Source organism: Ovis aries, chromosome 16, assembly GCF_016772045.2.
Source record: "Ovis aries strain OAR_USU_Benz2616 breed Rambouillet chromosome 16, ARS-UI_Ramb_v3.0, whole genome shotgun sequence".
NCBI classification, from domain to species: Eukaryota; Metazoa; Chordata; class Mammalia; order Artiodactyla; family Bovidae; genus Ovis; species Ovis aries.
The window spans coordinates 48,187,000-48,199,075 of NC_056069.1; positions in this window are offsets into that span (position 1 = coordinate 48,187,000).

The window sequence follows — 12,076 nt, forward strand, 5'->3', positions numbered from 1 at the left end:
TAAAGTAGGGTACTTAAAAATAGTATGTACCAGTTTTCTTATCCATTCATCTGCTGATGGACATCTAGGTTGTTTCCACGTCCTGGCTATTATAAACAGTGCCACAATGAACACTGGGGTAAAAGTGTCTCTTTCAATTCTGGTTTCCTCGGTGTGTATGCCCAGAAGTGGGATTGCTGGATCATATGGCAGTTCTATTTGCAATTTTTAAGGAATCTCCACACTGTTCTCCATAGTGGCTGTACTAGTTTGTATTCCCACCAACAGTGTAAGAGGGTTCCCTTTTCTCCACACCCTCTCCAGCATTTATTGCTTGCAGACTTTTGGATCATATGTGGTACATATGCACAATGGAGTATTACTGAGCCATTAAAAAGAAGACATTTGAATCAGTTCTAATGAGATGGATGAAACTGGAGCCGATTATACAGAGTGAAGTAAGCCAGAAAGAAAAACACCAATACAGTATACTAACACCTATATATGGAATTTAGAAAGATGGTAATGATAACCCTGTAAGCGAGACAGCAAAAGAGACACAGATGTATAGAAAGGACTTTTGGACTCTGAGGGAGAGGGAGAGGGTGGGATGATTTGGGAGAATGGCATTGAAACATGCATACTATCATGTAAGAAATGAATCACCAGTCTATGTTCGATACAAGATACAGGATGCTTGGGACTGGTGCAAGGGAATGATCCAGAGATATGATATGGGGTGGGAGGTGGGAGGGGGGGTTCAGGATTGGGAACTCATGTACACCCGTGGCAGATTCATATCAATGTATTGAGAAAACCAATACAGTATTGTAAAGTAAAATAAAGTAAAAATTAAAATTAAAAAAAAATAATAATCAAATAAATAAATAAATAAATAAATAGTATGGACTATGCTTACCATATCCGTAAGCACTTATCCATCAATTCTAGAAAAAAAAAAATATTTTGTTGTCCCAGTTTTAATGTGAAAAAAGTGATGCTTTAGCAGTTGTTTTTTTTTTTTTAATATATTTGCCTATATTCACACATTGGGGTGAATTATGGGATAGTTATTCAGATACAAGCTCACTTATTCAAATGTCAAGAAGAAAAAGTTAAAGATACACTGCTGATGACTTATGAGCATAATTTTCAATCAATTTTTATGGTCACTAGTAAATTATTCTAATTTATAAAAAAAAAATCAGTGACATAGAGCATGTTATCATTAGGACAGTAGAGTGAGAAATAAAATTCAGATTTAAATTGGGTTATAACATTCATACAAATATGTTCAAAATGGTAAAAAAAAAAAAAAAAAAAAAAAATCTGCCTGCAGTGCAGGAGATGCAGGAGACAGGGCTTTGATACCTGGATTGGTAAAATCCCCTAGAGGAAGAATTGACAGTAGACTCCAGTATTCTTGCCTGGAGAATCCTATTGATAGAGGAGCCTGGCAGGCTACCGTCCATGGGGTTCCAAAGAGTTGCAAATGAGTGAGCAACTAAGCATACATTATTGATATTTAGAAATGTGAGTATGTATGCTGCTGGTAAGTTGCTTCAGTCGTGTCCAACTCTGTGCGACCCCATAGATGGCAGCTCACCAGGCTCCCCCATCCTTGGGATTCTCCAGGCAAGAACACTGGAGTGGGTTGCTATTTCCTTCTCCAATGCATGAAAGTGAAAAGTGAAAGTGATGTTGCTCTGTCGTGTCTGACTCTTCCCGTCCCCATGGACTGTAGCCTAAAAGGCTCCTCTGTCCATGGGATTTTCCAGGCAAGAGTACTGGAGTGGGTTGCCATTTCCTTCTCCAGAATATGAATACATAATTATATACATGGCATATAATTTAAATATATGGTGTGTAGAATGAAAATATAATTATATATTATGTAGTAGTCATGTACAGATGTGAATTGAACCATAAGGGAGGCTGAAAAACCAATGCTTTTGAACTGTGGTGCTGGAGAAGACCCTTGAGAGGCCCTTGGACAGCAAGGAGAGCAAACCAGTCAATCCTTAAGGAAACCAACATTAAATATTCATGAGAAGGACTGATGCTGAAGCTAAAACTCCAATACTTTGGCCACCTGATGGAAAGAGCTGACTCATTGGGAAGAGAGACTGATGGTAAAAGAAAAAGGGGATGACAGAGGATGAAGTGGTTAAATAACATCACTGACTCAATGGATGTAAATTTAAGCATACTCTGAGAGGTAGTGGAGGCCGCTTCCCTGGTGGCTCAGAGGTTAAAGTATCTGCCTGGAATGCAGGAGACCTGGGTTCAATCCCTGGGTCAGGAAGATCCCCTGGAGAAGGAAATGGCAAACCACGCCAGTACTCTTGCCTGGAAAATCCCATGGAGGGAGGAGCCTGGTAGGCTACAGTCCATGGGGTCACAAAGAGTCAGACACGACTGAGTGACTTCACTTTCACTTCACTAAGGAATGTGGCGTGCTGTAGTCCATGGGGTCACAAAGAGTTGGACACTACTTAGCAGAATGAACAACAACATATGAGGTTGATGTTTCTATTGTATACAATAATGTACATGGGTTTTATTATTCCAAATTTATTTAGCCACTCTTTCAAAAACAACAGAAACTCTACCATTCAAATATTCTAATAGGATTGAGATTTCTCTTTAACACTAGTTTAAAGTTATTTTCAAGTAATCTATTTTTGTAGGTTTTATATTCATGTGAATGTATGGCAAAACGCACCACAATATTGTAAAGTAATTAGCCTCCAATTAAAATAAATAAACTAAAAATATATATGCTTCTCAGATGTCCCAATGTGAAGAAACTACCTGCCAGTGCAGGAGACACAGGAGACATTTGTTTGATCCCTGCATCAGCAATATTCCCTGGAGTAGAAATGGCAATGTACTCCAGTATTCTTGCCTGTGAATTCCATGAACAGAGGAGTCTGGTGGGCTACATTCCATGGGGTCACAGAGAATTAGACATGACTGAGTGACTGAGCAAATCAAATACTTTGATATATCAAAAGGATAATAGATCATGACCAAGTTGGGTTTATTTTAACAATGCAATACCAGTTTAACAATCCAAAATCAATTAATGTCATTAACCATGGAAAAGAAGAGTAAAATAGAGAAAACCATATGGTCATATAAATAGTTACAGAAATGGCATTTCACAAACCTCAATATCCATTCATCATTAAAAAAAAATCAGGAGTTTATAATTAAAGGATTTTCTCAACATAATAAAGATTATTTATGAAAAACCGATAACTCACAACATTATTTATAATGAAAAGCTGAATAATTTTTCCCTATGATCAGAAATAGGCAAGGGTTTTAGTTATCACGACTTGTTTTCAATATTTCACTGATAGTGCTAACCAATTATACAATGAAAGAATGATATAATAGTAGTTCATTCTGCGAAAAAATATTTAAACTTGTCTCTATTTTGCAGAAGATATGATTGCATAATAAAAAGGAAACCAAAAATAATTTTCAAAACATGGATTTTTTTAAGATAAACAAAACCCCTTTTCTTATATTGGAGAAGCTAAAGTATTATCTGATCATCATCCCAAATTCTATATAATAAAGTATCTTTCAAAATTCATTTTGTTAAACTTATGATTTGAAGGAAACATTTATGAGATTTCAACATGTAAAAAAAATTTTGTTATGTAAATGCATGAAATTGTTCATGAGTATTTTGTGAATATAGTTTATAATATCTCCAAACAAGTCATTTTCCATAATAGTTTAATAAATGAAAACTGTGTTTTCCAAAAGCTTTTATTTAATTTAATGTTCTTTGTTGAGTTTAGAGTGCCTTTATTTTTGTTTTAATTTAATTTATTTTCAAACTAAAATATTAATTTGTAGGTATCAGGTATTTATTTTGCAGGTTTTCATACAGTAAGTATAAGAGAGGAGTGAGTCTTTACTAAGTATCATTATGAAATTCTACCAGTTTTAAGATATCTATTTACAGTACTTTTAATAGAAGATATTTTAAGTTAATACCCAATGAAAAAGTTTCAGTGAAAGCAAGATGCATTCACACTGTACACTTAATTAGGTTATGAATAATTTATTAAAATAGCAGTTATCACAATATAACCCTATGAATCTAAAAAAGCATAAACTTCAAATTTTGAAACAACTAATTTTATGATATCTCTTTGTGCTATGACCTCACAACACGTTGGAATATTCCAGTTAAAAGATTATTTCTTCAACTTTACAAATAGTCAATTTAAATATCCTTAATTTCCCACAAAGCATTTCTTCATATATATAATCAGTAATAATTTTAATTTGACTAATAAGGGATGTTTTCTTTTTTGAAAAATGTAGAGCAATTCCCAAGATACTATGACACCCAAAAGGAATATCTGAAAACAATCAAATTTTTTAAAATAACTAACTTCATCATTTTCCTGTATTCCCATAAAATGAACAGGGGAAAATGTATCACTATGTTGATGTATGGCAAAACCAATACAATATTGTAAAGAAAAAATAAATAAATAAATTCAATTTTAATTTATTAAAAAAATCTTCAAGTCTATTTTTAGTTTAACTGATGGTTTCAGGCAACTATAAATAATATGGAATTAGAATGAAAAACAGAACTTTGAAATTTAAGCAAAAACAGTAGTAATATTAACACTAATATTAGTTGGAATATTAGTCTACTATATGTAGTATTTTAAAACATACTTAATTTAAAGCCACGTTCATCAAGACAGTATGGTACTGGCACAAAGACATATCTGACTCTTTTGCAAACTCATGGACTAAGCCCTCTAGGCTCTTCTGTCCATAGAATTTCCCAGGCAGAAATACTGGAGTGGGTTGCCATTTCATTCTCCAGGAGATCTTCCCTACCCAGGGATCAAAGCCACTTCTCCTGTAGTGGAATGTGGATTCTTTACTATGAAGCCACCAGGGAACCCTAAACATACATTACATCAGAGTTTTTAAGGCTTTATTGGTATGCATTATACTTCACTATAGATTCAAAAGAACATACGTGCAGTGACACTTTGGGGATCTTCTTTGGATGTCTAAGTTAGGTTTGTACCTCAAACATTCAGAGATTCTAAAATATACATATTTATTTCTCAAAAATAGATATACTTTGTTTCACTTGTGTTATGCACATCAAAATTTTAAAAGATTGTTTTCTTTATCAAGATGTGTATTTTTGTTTCAAAACTACTAATGGAAAATCATGTTTCTTTCCTTATTTTAACGAATTGTGATGTAATTTTAAACAAATTGTTGATTGTATATATGACATATATACATAAATACATATTTGACTTTATACTTTCATATTTTTCTGGACATTATGGTATGTATACATATAGTTCAGAAATATTAAATATTTTAAAATCAGTTATAAACCAATGTTCGCCAATATTTAGTAATGAAGTTATATTCTTAAAATGTAACCTTGGAATCAAAACACATGAAAAGAAATAAATTAGAAAAACATTAATGAAAAAAAGAAATAAATTAGAAAAACAACTCTGAGTACATGTTATTAGCTTTATATAAAAGTAATTATTATTATAAATAAACCTAAGCAAGGAAGAAAACAATAATATGTTGTTTATAGTTTGTACTTTTGTATCATATGTTTTCAAATATGTTAGATATTTCTAAAGTTATAGAAAGTAACAGTACTGTCTGGAAAACAATTATATTTAGAGTAAAGTGTAAAAAGTTTTATGTTAGAAGTGTGTTGCTTAGTTTTATTTTTGTTTGCAGAAGTATACGTGTAATGATAATAATTAGCCCTACAGAATTTCTTTGGAAATTTGAAGCCACCAAGCATTTTATGGAAACTACTGATCTCTGATTTGATCTTTAATCAAAAAATAAAATATATCGTTTTTCCCACCTATCATCATAAATTAAAGGATTGAATTATGTTTTCAAATGCACTCTAGTCAACTTAGGCTGTCAAGAAAATTAATTTTTCTAATCAATGTTTAATTATCTCTGTCTTGTAAAACTTTCTGGCTTTTATTATTTACTTAAAATCAGAAATTATAAAGCAATAAATAATTCTTATTAATTTCATTGCTTAGGTCATTAAAGAACTCCTAATTTTCACATCTAGTAAATATCTGTCTGTCTTCAAATTACTCTTACTCTCATCTTTAATTACCACTTCCCCCCTCTCTTTTTGAGCTCTCTCTTCTCATCCAACTATTCTGACTCTCCCTGGGTTTCTGGCCTTTTTCAGTCTCCGGTAAGATTTGCTCTTATTCCATACACTCCTTAAATGTTGGAGTTCCTAAACTGGCTCTTTTACTACTCACAACCTTTCAAGAAGAATCATCAATTTCTCTTGGTTTATTTTACATCTGGTGCCATTTGTCTTATATGCTAGCTTTAAGAATTGGAACCTACTCACTTGAGGAGTAATATGCTGTCCAGGTTTGTCATAGCTTTTCCCAAAAGAGGCAAGAGTCTTAATTACATGGCTGCACTCCCCATCTGCAGTGATTTTGGAGCATAAGAAAATAAAGTCAGCCACTGTTTCCATTGTTTCCCCATATGTACACCATGAAGTGATGGGAAGGATGCCATAATCTTAGTTTTTTGAATGTTGAGTTTTAAGTCAGGTTTTTCACTCTCCTCTTTCACCTTCCTCAAGAGGTTCTTTAGTTCTTCTTTGCTTTATGGCATAAAGGTGGTTCCATGTACATATATGAGGTTATTGATATTACTCGGGAAATCTTGATTCCAGCTTGTGATTCACCCAACATGGCATTTATCATGTTGTGCTTTGAATAGAATTTAAATAAACAGAGTGACAATGCACAGCCTTCACAAACTCCTTTCCCAATTTTGAACCAGTCTGTACTTCCATGTTTTGTTCTAACTGTTGCTTCTTGAGCTGCATACAGATTTCTCACAAGGTAGGTAATGTCGACGGGTATTCATGTCTCTTTAAGAATTTTCCACAGTTGATTGTGATCCACACAGTCAAAGGCTTTTGTGTAGTCAATAAAGCAGAAATAGATGTTTTTCTGGAACTCTCTTGCTTTTCCATGATCCAGCAGATGTTGGCAATTTGATCTCTGGTTCCTCTGCCTTTTCTAAAACCAGCTTGAACATCAGGAAGTTCACGATTCACGTATTGCTGAAGCCTGACTTGGAGTATTTTGAGCATTACTTTACTAGCATGTGAGATGAGTGCAATTGTGTGGTAGTTTGAGCATTCTTTGGAATTGCCTTTCTTTGGAATTGGAATGAAAACTGACATTTTCCAGTCCTGTGGCCACTGCTGGGTTTTCCAAATTTGCTGGCATATTGAGTACAACACTCTCAGTGCATTGTCTTTTAGGATTTGAAAGAACTCAACTGGAATTCCATCACCTCCACTATCTTTGTTCATAGTGATGCTTCCTAAGGCCCACTTAACTTGACACTCTAGGCTATCTGGCTCTAAGTGAGTGCTCAGACCATCATGGTTTTCTGGGTCATGAAGATCTTTTCTGTATAGTTCCTCTGTGTATTCTTGCCACCTCTTCTTAATGTCTTCTGCTTCTGTTAGTCCATACTATTTCTGTCCTTTATTGAACTCATCTTTACATTAATGACTCCTTGATGTCTCAAATTTTCTTGAAGAGAACTCAGTCTTTCCGATTTTGTTGTTTTCCTTTATTTCTTTACATTGATTACTTTGGAAGGCCTTCTTATCTTTCCTTGCTATTCTTTGGAACTCCGCATTCAGATAGATATATCTTTCCTTTTGTTCTTTGTCTTTTGCTTCTCATCTTTTCTCAGCTATTTGTAAGGCTTCCTGAGACAACCATTTGTTAGGCTTCCTCAGACAACCATTTTGCCTTTTTGGATTTCTTTTTCTTGGGAATGGTTTTGATCACTGCCTCCTGTACAGTGTTAGGAACCTCCATCCATATTTCTTCAGGCACTCTATCAGATCTAATCTCTTGAATCTATGTGTCACTTCCTCTGTATAATCATAAGGGATTTGATTTAGGTCATATCAGAATAGCCTAGTGGTTTTCCCTACTTTCTCCAATTCAAGTCAGCATTTTGCAATAAAGAGTTCATAATTTGAGCCACAGTCAGCTCCCAGTCTTGTTTTTGCTAACTGTATAGCACTTCTCCATTTTCGGCTACAAAGAATATAATCAATCTGATTTCAGTATTGACCATCTGGTGATAGCCATGTGTAGAGTCTTGTCTTGTGTTGTTGGAAGAGGGGTTTTGCTATGACCAGTGTGTTCTCTTGGCAAAACTCTGTTAGCTTTTGCCATGCTTCATTTTATACTCTGAGGCCAAATGTGCCTATAACTCCAGGTAACTCTTGACTACCTTCTTTTGCATTCCAGTCATCTGTGATGAAAATGACATCTTTTGGGGATGTTATTGTTGGGATTTCTTTGGGAGGAATGATGCTAAAGCTGAAACTCCAGTACTTTGGCCACCTCATGCAAAGAGTTGACTCACTGGAAAAGACTTTGATGCTGGGAGGGATTGGGGGCAGGAGAAGAAGGGGACGACAGAGGGTGAGATGGCTGGATGGCATCACTGACTTGATGGACGCGAGTCTGAGTGAACTCCGAGAGTTGGTGATGGACAGGGAGGCCTGGCGTGCTGCGATTCATGGGGTGGCAAAGAGTCGGACAAGACTGGGCGACTGAACTGAACTGATTGTTGGAATTGTTTAAAATAAACTTGGAATTATTTAAAATAAAGCTTGTTTTGTATTCATTTATTAATTAAAAAATTCTAAGAGGAATCATCATAGAAAGATTATGTTTGTAATCATTCATTTCTTTCCTGTTATAAAAATATAGATTGATACCCTTCCCATGTTTATTTTTTAATATCATCTCTAACTAGAACAGAGGGAAATACATTTTACTGCCATCTTGATAGTTTAGCCAGGTGAGTTGTTTTTTTCAAATTTATTTGAAAATGATTTTGATGAGAGCAGAAATTTTAAATTTACTTGTAAGCTTTGATTTCCCCTCTATGTTTCTCTAATCCATCATGAAAGAAAAATAACCCTGAATCCAGAATAAGGAACCAAGCAGAACAGATTTGAACTCATGTAAGCCTGGGAAAACCATCAGGGCCATACCTGACCCATATACAAATGACCAAAAATATATTTTAAGTTGTTGAGATTTGGAGTTTGATTTTTATGCACTATTGCTATGAAATTAATATGGAAACAATGAATACTAGTCAAAAATCTTAAGAGACTTTCAGTGTAAGCACACTATGTACCATAATAGTCCTACCTAGGACCTACAATCCTTTTTCTAACAGTGTTACATTTGTCCCTCACTCATAACCTCCAATGTTTAAACAAAAGCAGTTTATGTGTGTATGTCTGTGTGTGTGTATATATATATATATATATATATATACACACACATATATATTAATGTACATATATATTTACATATATAGAAATTAAAGAAGAAATACACTAATTTTTTTCTTGTTTAGTTCAATCAAATTGTGGAAAAAATATTAACAAAAACATTCCTGCATTTCTCTCTTCTTATCAGTACAATCACAAAGTGAATTGTGAGAGAAATGTAGGAAAATTCAATTCACAACTATAGGGGAAATTTCTACATTTTTATCATAAATATAATTGTTGGCTAAGTATTGCTGTTATAACCATAGTCTCTTAAATCCCTTATTTCTAAAAGATAGTTTTAAAAATGTTCTCCTTATAAATGTATTCATCAGATAGTACTCAAATAATTACCCAAACTAGGTACATGAATCATTAAATTAATTAAATAAGGAGGCTGTTAGATTGGTATGGCCTATGTGAGCAAACAAAAATCTAAACCTGTAAGTGCCTCAAGGTTTTGAAATCAAATCCTAGGTCTATTCAATCACAGATATAGACAACTACACTGTTGGCTATAGGCAATCAATTATTTCCTACTTTGTGTCTGCCTTTTCTCTGTAATTGTTTTTCTAGAGCTCCTATGGATAGAGTGCTCCTAACCACTTCTGGTTGGGAACTGACAAATTCTAAGAAATTTCTGCTAAATAAACCTCTAACATTTGTAATATGCTTTGGTTTATCTTTTACAAGTAATAGCATCATTAATCATCAGGGATATATAAATCAAAATCACAATAAGCTGTCACCTCACACCTATCAAAATGTCTATCATCAAGCAAATGTTGGCAAGGATGTGGAGAAAAGGGAGCCCTCCTACAGTTTGTTGGGATGTAAATTGATGCAGTCACTATGGAAAACAATGTGGAGATATCCAGAAAATTGAAAATAGAACTACCATATGATCCAGCAACTTCTCTCCTGGGTACATATCCAAAGAAAAGGAAAGCAGTAATTGGAAAACATTTACACATCCCAGTGTTTATAGTAACATTATTTCCAATTGCCAAGACATGAATGTAACCTGAAAGTCCATTAGTAAAAGAATGGGTGAAACTAATGTTTATATACATACATACATACATAGATACATACATACATATATAGTAATGTGTATATATATATATATATAGTATATATATATATATATATGTATGTATATACAGTTCAGTCACTCACTCATGTCCAACTCTTTGAGACCCCATGGAATGCAGCAAGCCAAGCTTCCATGTCCATCACTGACTACTCCCGGAGCTTGCTCAAACTCATGTCCATTGAGTCGGTTATGGCATCTGACCATCTCATCCTCTATCGTCCCCTTCTCCTGTTTTCAATCTTTACCAGCATCAGGGTCTTTTCCAATGAATTGACGCTTTGCATCAAGTGGCCAAAATATTGGGATTTCAGCTTCAGCATCAGTCCTTCCAATGAATATTCAGGACTGATTTCCTTTAGGATTGACTGATTGGATCATCATGTAGTCTGGGATTCTCAAAAGTCTTCTCCAACACCACAGTTCAAAGGCATCAATTTTTCAGCACTCAGATTTCTTTATAATCCAACACTCACATCCATACTTAACTACTGGAGAAAAACATAGTTTGACTAGATGGATCTTTGTCAATAAAGAGTGTCTCTGCTTTTTAATACACTGTCTAGGTTGGTCATAGGTTTTCTTCCAAGAAGCAAGCATCTTTTAATTTTGTGGCTGCAGTCACCATCTGCAGTGATTTTGAAGCCCAAGGAAATAAAAACTGGCACTGTTTCCATTGTTTCCCCATCTATATCGTGAAGTGATGGGACTAGATGCCATGATCTTAGATTTCTGAATGTTGAGTTTTAAGCCAGCTTTTTCACTCTCCTCTTGTACTTGCAAGAGGCTCTTTAGTTCCTCTTCACTTTCTATCATAAGAGTGGTGTCATCTGTGTATTTGAGGTTATTGATATTTCTCCTGGCAATCTTGATTCCAGCTTGTGCTTCATCCAGCCCAGCATTTTGTATAATGTACTCTGTACATAAGATAATTGAGCAAAGTGACAGTATACAGCCTTGACATACTCCTTTCCCAATCTGGAACCAGTCCATTTTTCCTGGTCCACTTCTAACTGTTGCTTCTTGACCTGCATACGGATTTCTCAAGAGACAGATAAAATGGTCTGGTATTCCCATCTCTAAGAATTTTCCACAGTTTGTTTTGATCCACACAGTCAAATGCTTTGGAATAGTCAATAAAGCAGAAGAAGATGTTTTTCTGGGACTCCCCTGCGTTTTCTATGATCCAACAGATGTTGACTATTTGATTTCTGATTCCTCTGCCTTTTCTAAATCCAGCTTTAACATCTGGAAATCCTCAATTCAAGTATTGTTGAAGCCTCACTTGGAGAATTTTGAGCTTTACTTTATATATAAATAATACTAAACCATGAAAAGAATGAAAGTACAACACAAGTACACCTGGAAAGTATTATGGTTAATAAAATAAGTCAGACAGATAAGACCATGAAATTAAACTATGTTTTCTCCTTGGTATTAAAGCTATGACAAACCTAGAAAGGGTATTAAAAAGTAGAGACCTCAGTTCATTGACAAATGCCCTTATAGTAAAAACTATGTTTTTTTCCAGTAGTCTTGTACAGATGTGAGAGTCGGACCATAAAGAAAGCTGAGCACTGAAGAATCGA